Source organism: Cryptomeria japonica, unplaced genomic scaffold (genome assembly GCF_030272615.1).
Source record: "Cryptomeria japonica unplaced genomic scaffold, Sugi_1.0 HiC_scaffold_124, whole genome shotgun sequence".
NCBI classification, from domain to species: Eukaryota; Viridiplantae; Streptophyta; class Pinopsida; order Cupressales; family Cupressaceae; genus Cryptomeria; species Cryptomeria japonica.
The window spans coordinates 363262-379403 of NW_026728946.1; positions in this window are offsets into that span (position 1 = coordinate 363262).

The following is a 16142-nucleotide window of genomic DNA, read 5'->3' on the forward strand; positions in this document are numbered from 1 at the left end:
TCATAAATTTGATAAGAGAGATTAGATTTTCACGGTCTATAGAAATTATTGATTTATTTCCAAATTCCAATATGTCCAACTTCAAAATTTAAAATGATCCATGATGAGCTAACTTAATTGAGAAATCTCTAAAATTATATTGTAGGGTTTTGAATAATAAGACAACCTCTAATCCATTATTATTATATCAATGAGACCATAATCTTGTAGGAAAGCTATAATGTCCTTGCCTCATTGTAATGGCATAGAATCAACTTGACATTAACATATGCATTATGTACAGATGTTATACAATTGTTTTATATATCTTTAATAATCTTTTTTAAATAATTATATCAAATTCTAAAAATTTAATCAAAAGATAAAATCGTCACTTTGTAATGTCTCAAGGGGCCTCCAAAACAAATAATTTTCTAGAGGTGTTGAAACCAAATTGAGATCAATTCTAAACATGATTATAAATGTATTAGTTTATCGAATTCCCTCATAGATAGGAGACTAATATATGCTTTTAACTATTATATATCTCACCGTTATATTAGTGCCCTAGATTCTTAAGTGAGTGGTATTGGCCTATTGAAATAGTCATGTATTGCTCAAATTCATTTTATGTCAACATATTTGAGCTCCATTTATAATTCATTATGACAAATATTGTACTTTAAATTTATATTTGCATTAAAAAAAGTTAGACCTAACAAAAAAAATGAATAGTGTTGTTTAGAATACCTTCAGTAGTTTACCAGTTGATTATTGTCTTCTAAATATTAAACCCTTTGGAACATTTATAATATGTTATGTTTTCAATAAAAAAACTACTCATCCTTTAAAGTTTACCATAACTATGAAATGGGAGTGGTTGAACCAAGTGATTTGAGTTAGATAAGTATTAAAATAGTTGATGTTGAAAAAATCAAAATATTATATATGAATTCCACGCTAATTGGATTATATTTAATTTGCTATGTTAATTCAGTATTTTAAAGATCTCACTAAATTACCACATATTTTGTATATTGGTTATTAAATTCTATTTTGATATATGCTATAATATTTTTCTTTCAATATTAATAACAAATTCACTATAAATAATTAATAGCTTAAAAAGAAAAAAGCCCTACATTTTAGTAATAGAACTTATTCTAGAAACGTCATTATTATCTTTTTTACTCATTTACTTTATAAAATCATAATTAGCATGCTGAAGAATAAAACAAATATAATAATAATTGATAAATAAAATGTACACCAACAAAATATAACACTTAAACTAGATATTTAAATATGACAAGATAGATATCTCAGACATGTTCTACCTAGATTAGAATCAAATACATTATCATTACTTCAATCTTGTAGTATAAGTTATATTTTTTAATTTTTTCCTAAGGCTATATAAGCCTTTAAAAAATCTTCTATGATAGCCTTCTTTTTTGTGGCTTCCAATTATGGAATCATTTGTTAAATTTTTTTCTTCAATTATATTGAAATAAAGGAGAGGTTAAAATTTATTCAAAGCTAAAGAATAACAAAGCAAGGGCATCAAACAGCCCTAGGCCGCCTATAATAAGTTTCTAATTTATTTTGTCATCTTCATAACTTGTAATTAATAGATGGATTGCTAGCATTTTTACTCAATCTATAGTAAAAAATTATTTAAAATGTAATCTCCTAGACCCAAATTTTTTTATACTAAACTTTGTACATATATATGACCTTTAAAAATTTATCACTCCTAATTCCACTCTTTATAGTTCTTAATTAATTTTTTATTTTGGTTTTATTTAGATTATTGATTAGTCATCCCAAACATGTGTCCTTTCATTATTGGACTTGTTTTTATTTTGAAAGGTTGTGTTTGTTAATGCAATATTATTTTATGGATTATGCAAATAGATATAAACATAAATTTTAGCTTAGTTAGGTGTCCCACTTATGGATATTTAACTCACCATCCCTTAAAATTTTGGGGGAAGATAACTAACCTCCACTCCCTATTAGTGGGAGGGGAGTCGACTTCTAAGTGTATTTTCATCATTCTGGCTAGATTTTCTTTCCTTCTTCCTATATGTGCATCTCATTCTTGAATTAATTCAAATGTTTATTTATCCAATTTTATGTTCTCTTTTACATTGAATTATTTATTTTCAATATGGTAGGTAGGACATGCATTTCTTTACCTTATGTAGCTCAATTTGATACTAGCATATAAGTGGAGTTTCTAACAAATTATACATAGTATCTAAGGTAGATCTATAATTAATTATTTGTTTATTATTTTTATGGGTTATTTTTTTGGAAAATATTGGTGAATGTGTATTAGTAGAGGCTGTGGATCTTCTAGTGAGGGAAAAGAGGTTGCAAATTTTTTTTGGTGTATTTGCATGTATGTAATATCTAAGAGGTTGATCTTTTAGTGGTGCCATCTTTCACTAAAATATTTGAAGACCATGATTTAGATCTTTATTTATAGGGTGAACTCACAATGTTGGTTTCCACTTTTCCGTACATCTCGAGTTTTGGTGAAATGATACATTTTTAAAAAAATATAACGATTTAAGCTTTAAGAGGTCTTGTTTGAAGTACTTAATTGAAGAGAGTTAGATCAAAGTCTCTTAGATCAAAATTTCTTGGATAGAACCTCTCTACTTCTAAATCATACTTGCAATAGAGTCTCCTTTCCATCTGTAAAATGCTGATAAAAAACCAATTTTACATTACCTTTTGGGGGGTCAAATGAATTTATTTAGAAGTTTATTTTTTAAGAATTTAGCCATTATTATAATCTTTCCAAATAGTATAATTTTTAATATATTTAATTTCATTAATATAGTTTTATTTTATTTCATTAATATCAAATGGATATATGTCAAAATTACAGTTAACTCGAATTCAAATCTTAATAAAATATGAAATATTGAAGATAATGTTACAAAATCAATTGAAAACACAAGATATGGATGTTTAAAAAACCAAATTCAAAATAATCACGTTCATATCTTTTATAGGAAAAAAGTTGCGCTATATAAAGTGAGTGTCACTCTTTAAAAATGTTGTTTTTTGAAAAAAAGGTTAGTTTTCGAGGGAGATAGAATAATGGAAGAAAATGGATTTCAAATATTATCAAAAAGTAATTTCTACAATCTACATACTAAATCACACAAATCACTAGTTCACATCATCTAAAAATTCCTTACGTTTTAGAAGTAATAGGTGTTTGAATCTAAAGTTTTTTTCTAAAAATGAATATTGTAGTGTCAAAGTTGGCAAAATAGTGTAACCCACTATTGTGGGTTCACCATTTATAAACATTCCTTTAATTCTTATTAAGCCATGTAATATCTATTTTAGGTGGCATTTTTTTCATCTCTATTTGCTCATGTATTCCTTTTTTGATATTTAGAACCTAGTGTATAGATCTCTCTTGGATACTAGAGAAAAACAACATCAAAGGTGTGAAAATCTTTGTTCAATCATTTATTGTAGATCCATGGACCAATATTTTTTGATAAAAGGTATAGAAATCAATAGTAGGGCACATGAATCAAAAATAGTCACAAAAAATCAATAGATTATGAGAATCAATATCCCTAATAATTTTAAGAATAGCACATTGTCAAATTAAAACCAATAGTTTAATCCTTGGTCTCATGGTAGGGTCACATGAGGGAGAAAACCCTTTGATCTTATTAATTAGGGATTAAATTCCCCCCACTTTTTGTTTGCCTATAAAATTGATTTTTGAAGGTATGTAAATTACTGTTTTCAAAAATATTAAGTATAATTTAGGCAACATAGGGAAATTTTTTAAATTGTCATAACTTTTGATTGGCAACTTGAAATTGAGCGCCATTTTTTTGAAAGTTGATTTTCTCGTATGCTTGATCTATTAGGAACATTACCTCTCTAAAATTAAAAAGTCAATTTTTTTGTTCCTTAGGATTTATCTAAGCAATAAACATATAAATTGCAAAATTTTGGGGTGATCCAATATTGAATATGGGGGACATTGTATGTTATCTTGAACACTTCCTACTTTCCTTCCATTTAATAATTTTTTATTTTTCTTGTAATAATTTAATTTCTAGCATGGATTCAACTGAATTCAACACATTAATAATACCATTTAGCTATCATAATTGGAAACTAAAAGTACAACTTGTGCTAAAGAATAAAGTGTTGTATAGGATTACAATGGGCATTGAGAAAGAACATACTAGTGGGGAAGAGAAATAAAACAAATTTAATAAATGTGACCAAGCCTTTGGATTCGTGTGTCTTATTATATCTCATAAACTCCTCTTTCAAGTAGAATCCTTGATTCAACCCAATGAAGTGCATATTATTTTAGAGAAATTCTTCTAGAAAGAGAATGAAATGAAAGGTTACAAGTTATAGAATAATCTCATAGGTTTTCTCTCTAATTCCTTTGACACCATAGAGGACTTCACCAAATTTAAGTAATGAAGGTTACTATTAAAATAATATGGAATAAGGAAAAATGAGAATTAGTTAGTTCTTTCTATACTATACCATGTTTGCTTTTGCCTTCTACTCCATCTAAAGGGCTCTGGGGAAAGTTTGAAAGATACATTCTCTAGATAAATTAATTGTAATCTTGAATACAGAGTAATATAACTTAATACAAATGACCACATTGAATTCTAGGAAACTATAAGTACTCATTACTAGGAATGTGACATAACAAGATTCATATAACAAATAGGAGAAGCAAAAACAAATTAAAGGATTAAGAGATCAAGAAAGAATAAAAAATTATGATACTACAAAAAAAAATCAAAACTTCTTCTCAACAAGGGAAACATAAGAAAGAAAAAGTGGAATTTTTTTATTAGAAGAAAATTTTGCATGAAGAGCACAAACATTTGAAGAAGTAGATTGATCACCCCAAACACCTTCTTAAGAAGAATAGTATAAGGGTCCCTAAATATATCAAATAATCCTCATCAACTCAAAAATATACCAAGACAAAGAAACTATATAAAGATAAAACTAAGAAAAAGGCTCTAGTTAATACTGAATCATCATCAAATTCATCTTGGATCGTTGAATTAGGTTCCTAACATCACATGGGAACTTCCCATGTTGTGTTTTCTTCCTAAGAGACTCATACTATGTATGTCATCACTTTTGGTAATGAAACTTCAATACTAGTTATAGGGAGAGGGATTGTTATAGATAAAGGTAGAATATACACTTTTTTTTTTCGTGTTCTTTTTTAAAGGAAAGCATATAAAGATGGGAGATGAAAAAATTCCTATACAAATTTATTATCCAATATAATACATAAAATGGGGGAATTATAAAATCCTTATATTATGGGTTAGAAGTGGTTGAGCCTAGAGTTAAAATACTGAACTAGAATAAGGCCATGTTATAACAAACTCTTACTTCTAAGAAGAAAAGAAATCTCTCTCTCTCTCTCTCTCTCTCTCTCTCTCTCTCTCTCTCTCTCTCTCTCTCTCTCTCTCTCTATCAACCTACTTATATAACTTACTCTTCCTCATCCTCGCATTAAATACATAAACTAAACATTTGAGTACACGTGGTATTTACATATATACATTTACATATACTTAATTATATTTTATGCGGGTAAGTGCACAAAGATCAAGGACCAAAAAAGTGACAAAATTTCTTTTGGCCTCCATCAAACATTATGGCGCACACAAAATAAGGCACATGCCAAATACAGCGTATGCCTTATTTGGCATGCACCAAATAGCTATAACAATTTTTTTTTTTTTTAAATGGACATTCAACCTTCATTTTTCTATAAACCCCACATTTTGAGCTCTGATTTTGGCTTTCCAGACTATGCACGCAAAATAGAAATATTGTTTTTGCTTCTAGAGTTGTTAGATCTTCATCAACATGATTATATGTTTGCGGTAAGTAATTGTTCTATTATATGTCATTCTACAATTCATTTTTTATATATATTATACATTGATGTCTATACTTATGATTGTATCAGTTGGAGCTACAAAGAATTCTAGATAGGAGGTCTAGTGAACACATTCGAAAGAGGCCATCATCACATACATATCCATCCCCGTGATAGTCGAAGGTAGCTTGTGATCTATTTCCTCATGATAGTGGGAAATCAGTAGACTAGAGGCCTTTGTTGTATGCCTATGTGGAATTTTTGAGGATATATTTTGTATTTTGTATATGTGACATATATGTCCATATGGTTACTTGTTCCCTTGCATCATTGTATTGGATATATATGTTATACTCTTATTGAAATTGACCATTGTATGACGTTATAAACTTTTCTAGTTGATGCAAATCATATTGCAACTATTATACATAATCACAAAAATATATTTGATTGCTGAAATGAATATTCTGTAATTATATCAACATTTTTCTGTGAGAGATATTATATATTCAATCAGTTTTGTCTACAATTGTTATTACATTCCTAATTGAACTCAATTTTTTTTCACAATTCAACTTCATAATTTGGTAGCTAGTAAATATTTATAGTTTAATGCCTAGAATTTCAATTTTGTCATAGTTCATGGAGACAAATAGTAGTACCATTATCATAGTTACATTTTTTGTTTCCCTATCTAGTCTTTTCAATGTACTTGCAGTTAGTTTATTAGGGTTAGACTAAGTTATAATGTTTGATTTTGCAGTATTTAACAAATATGCTTAAGAAACAAATAACTCTTTTAATTGAAAAAAAATTCTTTCTTTCTAGTACAAGCAAGATTTCAACTCTTACATTAAATTTGGACCCTCTAAACTACATTCAAAATTAAAATTACTTTTATTTTATACCCATTTACTCAAAAAACATGTCACCACTTTCACCTTATATTATTAAAAAATATCACTAATTTCACCTTATATTACTAAAATGTATCATCACTTTCACATTACCATCCCAGAAATAAAGATTGAAAACACAGTTCAAGAAGGTGCCTTTCATTTGAACAATACAATATAAATTTTGTTTCATTCCAACATGACACGAAATACCTGACAAAATTCCTCCTAAAGTAATTAAAAAGCAGACTAATTGTTGATGCTTATAGGGTTACAAAGAAGAATGTCAGGTCTCATACTCATCCCACACATGTAGATTGTGTTTTTATGAACTCGAGTGGTTGAATGAGCTATTTATATTAGAAGAGTGTTTAGAAATGTCATATTTGTCTATTTCCACTTTCATTATCAAACTTGTGGTTTGATCACTCCATTTGATATCTATTGTCCTAAAATGAAGACTAATTTGTTTACAAACAACATTTTTTTATATATTTCATAAAAATTAACTCTATTTGATTGTCACATATGTTTAATAAGGGGCATGACACAAACGCGTAGGTTCAGATGGATCGTATGCATGTTCCATGGACTCCAAGATATGCAACGTGAAAGTTTGACAATTTTTTATACTTTGAGCACTAAAGGGAAAGCATTTCTAGGGCGTGGCTCGTAAGGATCGAGCAAGTTGTCGTGCTAAAAAGGGGCATAAGTAGCATTAAATATACCACTAGGATGCGCTTGTGCTAACGGTTTGTTCCCGGGATGAGTGGATCAAAACTCAGGGTATCTTGTCGCCTTTCATTGAATGCATCTGACACTTTTTGTTGCAAGCGAAAAAGAGGCGGCATAGGCAAATGGAATTGAGTGATCCAAAATTAAGATAGGTGATTTTAGGAGGTGATGACATATCCCGATAGATTCAAAGGACTCATTCACACATGTCACGGGCTTCGAGAGATGCAACGTCAGAGTTTGATAGGTTTTCGCACTTTGATGACCACTCAAAGGAAAGTGTTACTAGGGTGTGTCTCGGAAGGATCGGTTGAGTTGATGAGAAGAAAGGGGCATGGCCAGCATAAATGCAGCCACTGAGACAAGTTTGAGCTGACAGTTCATGCCAAAGAAGAGCGGACTAAAAGTTAGGGTTTGTTGTCACCTTTCATTGAATGCATCTGAAACTTTTTGTTGCAAGCAAAAAAGAGGCGGCATAGGAAAATGGAATTGAGTAATAGAAAAATGAGATAGGTTTTTGTAGTCAACCATGACACAACCCTATAGGTTGAGATGACTCATTTGCATGTGTCAAGAGCTCCAAGAGACGAAACATCAAAGTTTGATAGTTTTGCACATTTTGAGCACTCAACAAAAAGGGTCACTACGGTGTGTCTTGCAATGATTAAGTGACTTGGCGAAAAAAATAGGGGCATGGGTACCATAACCTCGGCCATCAATAGAAGTTGTATTTGATTGTTCATGCCCAAGATGAGTGGATAAAAAATTAGGGTATGTTGTCGTCTTTCATTGATTGCATTTGACACTTTTTGTTGCAAACAAAAAAGTGGTGGCATAGACAAATATAATTGAGTAATCCAAAATTGAGATAGGTTTTTTTAAGTGGTCATGACATGACCTCATAGGTTTAGAGGACTCATTGAAAGGTGCCACAGGCTCCAAGATATGCAACGCCAAACTTTGACAGTTTTTTAAACTTTGAGCACTCAGGGGAAAGCGTCGCTACCGTGTGGCTTGAAAGGATGGAGCAAGTTGGCAAGTGAAACCAGGGAATGGCTAGCATAAACCTGACCACCCAGATGCTCTCGCGCTAATGGTTCATACCCAAGATGAGTGTATCAAAAGTTAGGGTATATTATTGCCTTTCATTGAATGCATTTTACACTTTTTGTTGCAGGTGAAAAAGTGACGCCATAGGAGAATGGAATTGAGTGAGCCAAAACAAAGAGAGGGTTTTGTAAGTGGTCATGACACAACCCCGTGATTTCAGATGACCCATTCGTAGGTTCCACAGGCTCTAAGATATGCAATGTCAAACTTTGATAATTTTGCACACTTTGAGCACTCAAGGGAAATTATCGCTACAGTGTGGCTCAAAAGGATCACCGAGTTGGCGAGCCAAACAAGGGCATGTATAGCATAAAACAAGACACTTGGATGCATTCACACCAAACGTTTGTTCTCAAGAATTGCATTTCGAAAGTTAGGGTATATCGTATCCTTTACTTGAATGCATTTTACACTTTTTGTTGCAAGCGAAAAAGTGATGCCATAGAAAAATGGAATAGTGAGCCAAAAATGTCAAAGGTTTTTGTAAATGGTTGTGACACAATTTTGTGGGTTCAGGCGGCTTGTTTTCAAGTTATAAGGGCTCAAAGATACGAAACGTCAAAGTTTGACAGTTTTGCATACTTTGAGCACTCAAGGGGAAGCGTCGCTACGGTGTGGCTCTGAAGGATCGGGCAAGTTGGTGAGTTAAACAAGGGCATGGCTATAGTAAACCCAGCCACCTGGATGTTCTCCTTCTGACAGTTTGTGCACAGGGTGACCAGATTGAAAGTTAGGGTATGTTAGCGCCTTTCATTGAAAGTTAGGGTATATTGTCACCTTTCATTTAATCCATTTTACACTTTTTTTTGCAAGGAAAAAAGTGATGCCATAGGAAAATGGAATTGAGTGAACCAAAACTGAGATAGTTTTTCGTAAGTGGCTATGTCATGACCTCGTGGGTTCATATGTCTCATTCGTAGGTGTCGTGGGCTTTGATATACGCAACGTCAAAGTTTCACAGTTTTGCCTACCCAATCAGCATCAGTATAAACTTTTAAATCAAAATCATTTCTCTTTTGATATACTAAGCCATAATCTCCACTGCCTCTCAGGTATCTGAAAATTCTCTTGATTGTTGTCATATGGGTTTCCTTGGGATCTGCAGAGAATCTTGCAACAATACCTACTGCATGTGCTATATCCGGTCTACTGTGCACAAAATATTGTAACTTTCCAATCATGGATCGGTAAAGTGTCTCATCAACAGATGCAAATTCATCATTCTTTGATAGCTTACAGCTAGTAGTCATAGGAGTATTTACTGGTTTTGAATCCTCCATTCCAAATTTCTTCAAGATTTCTTTTATGTATCAGAGCACCCATTGGCCCTTTATACATAATTGTGAAGGTTAAGGATATCCCTTGCCGTGGTGCCCTAATTGATCCCTCTTGCATGGTTAATGTCATAACTGAAGAGTATCTTTTCACTTTAGGATTGCATAAACCACTATATATGATGTTTCTAATGTGGTTGTGAAGTTATTTGATTGCTTATCTTGTCCTACCATTGGCTCTATTACCCTTCATGTTGAAGTTTATACTAAATACATACATGTTGACTTTGTTACCATACCTTCTTCTGAGAAGTTCCGTTTGAAGATGGGTTATCCTTGGCTATCTTACATGAAGGATATTGCTTCTCCAATCCACAAGTTTCTAAAATTTCCTCACAATGGAGAAATCATAATCATGAACCATAGCTTATTTCGTCCATCTAAAAGAAGCCTCATTTTTCCTATTGATTTCTTTTGGCCTGAAGATTTTCAATCTCTTCCATCAAGGAGGGATGCTCTTTTTCAACCTTATCAAAAATGAAAGAACGATATGATTTTATCCTTAAGTCAACCTAGATCCCCAACACTTGACATTCCTATTACTCTTCAAGATAAGGTTCTTCCCCTCACAGATAGAACTAATCTCCCTCCTAAGGAAGATTGTCCACCTATACCTATGGATGTGACTTTACCTTCTCTTAAGGAGAACAACAATATTCTTCCTAAGGTTAGACCTATACCTCCTCCTCTTGATGGACCTGGTCTCCTTCCTACACCTAATATTCCTCCTTTCTATGGCTTTGTTCCACCTCCTTCCTCTTATCGAGAGATGAGGCTTGCTTCTCCCATTGTGAAACCAAAAAAACCTCAACCTCAACCTTCCACTTTCAAGGAGAAAAACATTCCTACGTTTTCAAGTGTTCCTCCTTGTCCTCAGTATTCCAATAAGACTTGACGGAATCGTTGTGTGAGAGAATGCAAACAAAGACGTCGTGTTTGATCTCGTGAAGCTATCCCTCAAAATACTCAATCTCCTTAGACTCCATCAGCTGACTTGATTCCCTTTTCTCCTAAGAAAGATGTTCAACCTACATCTCCTAATCATAAGTAGCACAAACCATGTGATGGTTTTACACCTATTTGTGTTCTAGCTCCTCTTTCTCTACACTTTGATGAAGAAATGGGTGAAAATTTTATTTATAATGGAAATACAAATCCCAATACTTCAGATAGTGAGTAGGAGTATGTTGATGTGGACAAGTATTTATCAGATGAATTTTCACAAACCCTAATCCTAGCTCCTAGAATCAAACAAATTGACTTACCACTTGAGCATAGTCCTTGTTTGGATCTTGTGATCTAGCTCCATCTGTTGTGCTCGATGTCGTTCCTCTGGCATGTTTCTCGCCTTCCTGAAATAGTGATTTACAAGATTGGGTGGCAGATGTTGTGCTAGATTAGCAATATTGGCACTGCAAATATTCCCCCTATCCTTTCTTTCTCTATTGTAACCATTCTTATTTATGTATCCATGTTCTTCTATTCTTCCCTTAATGTCTACTTGGAGACGATGCAAAGCATTGAGATCTTTTCTTTGTCTCTTTCATGTTGACTCAAAAGATATCCTCTCTTCCCTTTCTTCTAAGGCAGTGTCCTTCTTTGGGGAATGATGATTATTATATGCATATACATACATGATATAGATGAGTTATCATATAGCACACTGACCCTGAGGAAAGCGACAATACCTCATGTTTTGTGTTCATTATCCTTGAGTTTATTCCTCGATCGGGGGCTAAATCCTTGCGATAATGTGCTCCCTCCTTCTCTCTCTCTTGGGTGTATCCCGACTTAAAGAAATCGTTCCCGATAAGGCATGCGCGATCGCTTTAACGTCGGGGCATACACTCCCCTCATATTTTCCTTCTTGTGATACTTAGAATTAATGAGTGAACCTTTTCTTTCTTTCTAATCTTTGGTATCCTTGCTTTCATGACTCATAGTGAAGTGAACTTTTCTACTTGCAGTCATGGTTCTCCCCTTCTCAATATTCCCTTTTACTTTGTCAATCAAAGTCGTAACATCCTAAGTCCACTAGGGGCTTGGTGCATCTTGCCTCCTTGACATGGAAAAAGTTTTTCAATCTTGTTTCCTTGAACTTTACCGCTAGCATTGGTGTCCGCTTATACTCCTACTAAAGTGGGGGCTAAATGTAGTGTCATAAACTTGTGACCCTACAAATTTTTGATTGCATTAGGGTCCTCATGAACGCAAGATTGAATCCATTAGCCTGATCCGAGAGGGGAGATTGCTCAGCCCTCATAATAGCTTCTTTCTCAGCTCATTTTGGTTTTATTTAGATTATTGATTAGTCATCCCAAACATGTGTCCTTTCTTTATTGGACTTGTTTTTATTTTGAAAGGTTGTGTTTGTTAATGCAATATTATTTTATGGATTATGCAAATAGATATAAACATAAATTTTAGCTTAGTTAGGTGTCCCACTTATGGATATTTAACTCACCATCCCTTAAAATTTTGGGGGAAGATAACTAACCTCCACTCCCTATTAGTGGGAGGGGAGTCGACTTCTGAGTGTATTTTCATCATTCTGGCTAGATTTTCTTTCCTTCTTCCTATATGTGCATCTCATTCTTGAATTGATTCAAATGTTTATTTATCCAATTTTATGTTCTCTTTTACATTGAATTATTTATTTTCAATATGGTAGGTAGGACATGCATTTCTTTACCTTATGTAGCTCAATTTGATACTAGCATATAAGTGGAGTTTCTAACAAATTCTACATGGTATCTAAGGTAGATCTATAATTAATTTTTTATTATTATTTTTATGGGTTATCTTTTTTGAAAATATTGGTGAATGTGTATTAGTAGAGGTTGTGGATCTTCTAGTGAGGGAAAAGAGGTTGCAAATTTTTTTGGTGTATTTGCATGTATGTAATATCTAAGAGGTTGATCTTTTAATGGTACCATCTTTCACTAAAATATTTGAAGACCATGATTTAGATCTTTATTTATAGGGTGAACTCACAATGTTGGTTTCCACTTTTTCGTACATCTCGAGTTTTGGTGAAATGATACATTTTTAAAAAAATATAACGATTTAAGCTTTAAGAGGTCCTGTTTGAAGTAATTAATTGAAGAGAGTTAGATCAAAGTCTCTTAGATCAAAATTTCTTGGATAGAACCTCTCTACTTCTAAATCATACTTGCAATAGAGGCTCCTTTCCATCTGTAAAATGCTGATAAAAAACCAATTTTACATTACCTTTTTGGGGGCTCAAATGAATTCCTTTGGAAGTTTATTTTTTAAGTATTTAGCCATTATTATAATCTTTCCAAATAGTATAATTTTTAATATATTTAATTTCATTAATATAGTTTTATTTTATTTCATTAATATCAATTGGATATATGTCAAAATTACAGTTAACTCGACTTCAAATCTTAATAAAATATGAAATATTGAAGATAATGTTACAAAACCAATTGTAAACACAAGATATGGGTGTTTAAAAAACCAAATTCAAAAGAATCACGTTCATATCTTTTATAGGAAAAAAGTTGCACTATACAAAGTGAGTGTCACTCTTTAAAAATATTGTTTTTTGAAAAAAAGGTTAGTTTTCGAGGGAGATAGAATAATGGAAGAAAATGGATTTCAAATATTATTAAAAAGTAATTTCTACAATCTGCATACTAAATCACACAAATCACTAGTTCACATCATCTACAAATTCCTTACGTTTTAGAAGTAATAGGTGTTTGAATCTAAAGTTTTTTTCTAAAAATGAATATTGTAGTGTCAAAGTTGGCAAAATAGTGTAACCCACTATTGTGGGTTCACCATTTATAAACATTCCTTTTATTCTTATTAAGCCATGTAATATCTATTTTAGGTGGCATTTTTTTCATCTCTATTTGCTAATGTAATCCTTTTTTGATATTTAGAACCTAGTGTATAGATCTCTCTTGAATACTAGAGAAAAACAACATCAAAGGTGTGAAAATCTTTGTTCAATCATTTATTGTAGACCCATGGACCAATACTTTTTGTTCAAAGGTATAGAAATCAATAGTAGGGCACATGAATCAAAAATAGTCATAAAAAATCAATATATTATGAGAATCAATATCCTTAATAATTTTAAGAATAGCACATTGTCAAATTAAAACCAATATTTTAATCATTGGTCTCATGGTAGGGTCACATGAGGGAGAAAACCTTTTGATCTTATTAATTAGGGATTAAATTCACCCCACTTTTTGTTTGGCTATAAAATTTATTTTTGAAGGTATGTAAATTACTGTTTTCAAAAATATTAAGTATAATTTAGGCAACATAGGGAAATTTTTTAAATTGTCATAACTTTTGATTGGCAACTTGAAATTGAGCGCCATTTTTTTGAAAGTTGATTTTCTCGTATGCTTGATCTATTAGGAACATTACCTCTCTAAAATTAAAAAGTCAATTTTTTTGTTCCTTAGGATTTATCTAAGCAATAAACATATAAATTGCAAAATTTTGGGGTGATCCAATATTGAATATGGGGGACATTGTATGTTATCTTGAACACTTCCTACTTTCCTTCCATTTAATAATTTTTTATTTTTCTTGTAATAATTTAATTTCTAGCATGGATTCAACTGAATTCAACACATTAATAATACCATTTAGCTATCATAATTGGAAACTAAAAGTACAACTTGTGCTAAAGAAAAAAGTGTTGTATAGGATTACAATGGGCACTGAGAAAGAACATACTTGTGGGGAAGAGAAATAAAAAAAATTTAGTAAATGTGACCAAGCCTTTGGATTCGTGTGTCTTATTATATCTCATAAACTCCTCTTTCAAGTAGAATCCTTGATTCAACCCAATGAAGTGCATATTATTCTAGAGAAATTCTTCTAGAAAGAGAATGAAATGAAAGGTTACAAGTTATAGAATAATCTCATAGGTTTTCTCTCTAATTCCTTTGACACCATAGAGGACTTCACCAAATTTAAGTAATGAAGGTTACTATTAAAATAATATGGAATAAAGAAAAATGAGAATTAGTCAGTTCTTTCTATTCTATACCATGTTTTCTTTTGGCTTCAACTCCATCTAAAGGGCTCTGGGGAAAGTTTGAAAGATACATTCTCTAGATAAATTAATTGTAATCTTGAATACAGAGTAATATAACTTAATACAAATGACCACATTGAATTCTAGGAAACTATAAGTACTCATTACTAGGAATGTGACATAACAAGATTCATATAACAAATAGGAGAAGCAAAAACAAATTAAAGGATGAAGAGATCAAGAAAGAATAAAAAATTATGATACTACAAAAAAAAATCAAAACTTCTTCTCAACAAGGGAAACATAAGAAAGAAAAAGTGGAATTTTTTTATTAGAAGAAAATTTTGCATGAAGAGCACAAACATTTGAAGAAGTAGATTGATCACCCCAAACACCTTCTTAAGAAGAATAGTATAAGGGTCCCTAAATATATCAAATAATCCTCATCAACTCAAGAATATACCAAGACAAAGAAACTATATAAAGCTAAAACTAAGAAAAAGGCTCTAGTTAATACTGAATCGTCATCAAATTCATCTTGGATCATTGAATTAGGTTCCTAACATCACATGGGAACTTCCCATGTTGTGTTTACTTCCTAAGAGACTCATACTATGTATGTCATCACTTTTGGTAATGAAACTTCAATACTAGTTATAGGGAGAGGGTTTGTTATAGATAAAGGTAGAATATACACTTTTTTTTTTCATGTTCTTTTTTAATGGAAAGCATATAAAGATGGGAGATGAAAAAATTCCTATACAAATTTATTATCCCATATAATACGTGAAATGGGGGAACTATAAAATCCTTATATTATGGGTGAGAAGTGGTTGAGCCTAGAGTTAAAATACTGAACTAGAATAAGGCCATGTTATAACAAACTCTTACTTGTAAGAAGAAAAGAAATCTCTCTCTCTCTCTCTCTCTCTCTCTCTCTCTCTCTCTCTCTCTCTCTCTCAACCTACTTATATAACTTACTCTTCCTCATCCTCACATTAAATACATAAACTAAACATTTGAGTAGACATGGTATTTACATATATACATTTACATACACTTAATTATATTTTATGCGGGTAAGTGCACAAAGGTCGGGGACCAAAAAAGTGACAAAATTTCTTTTG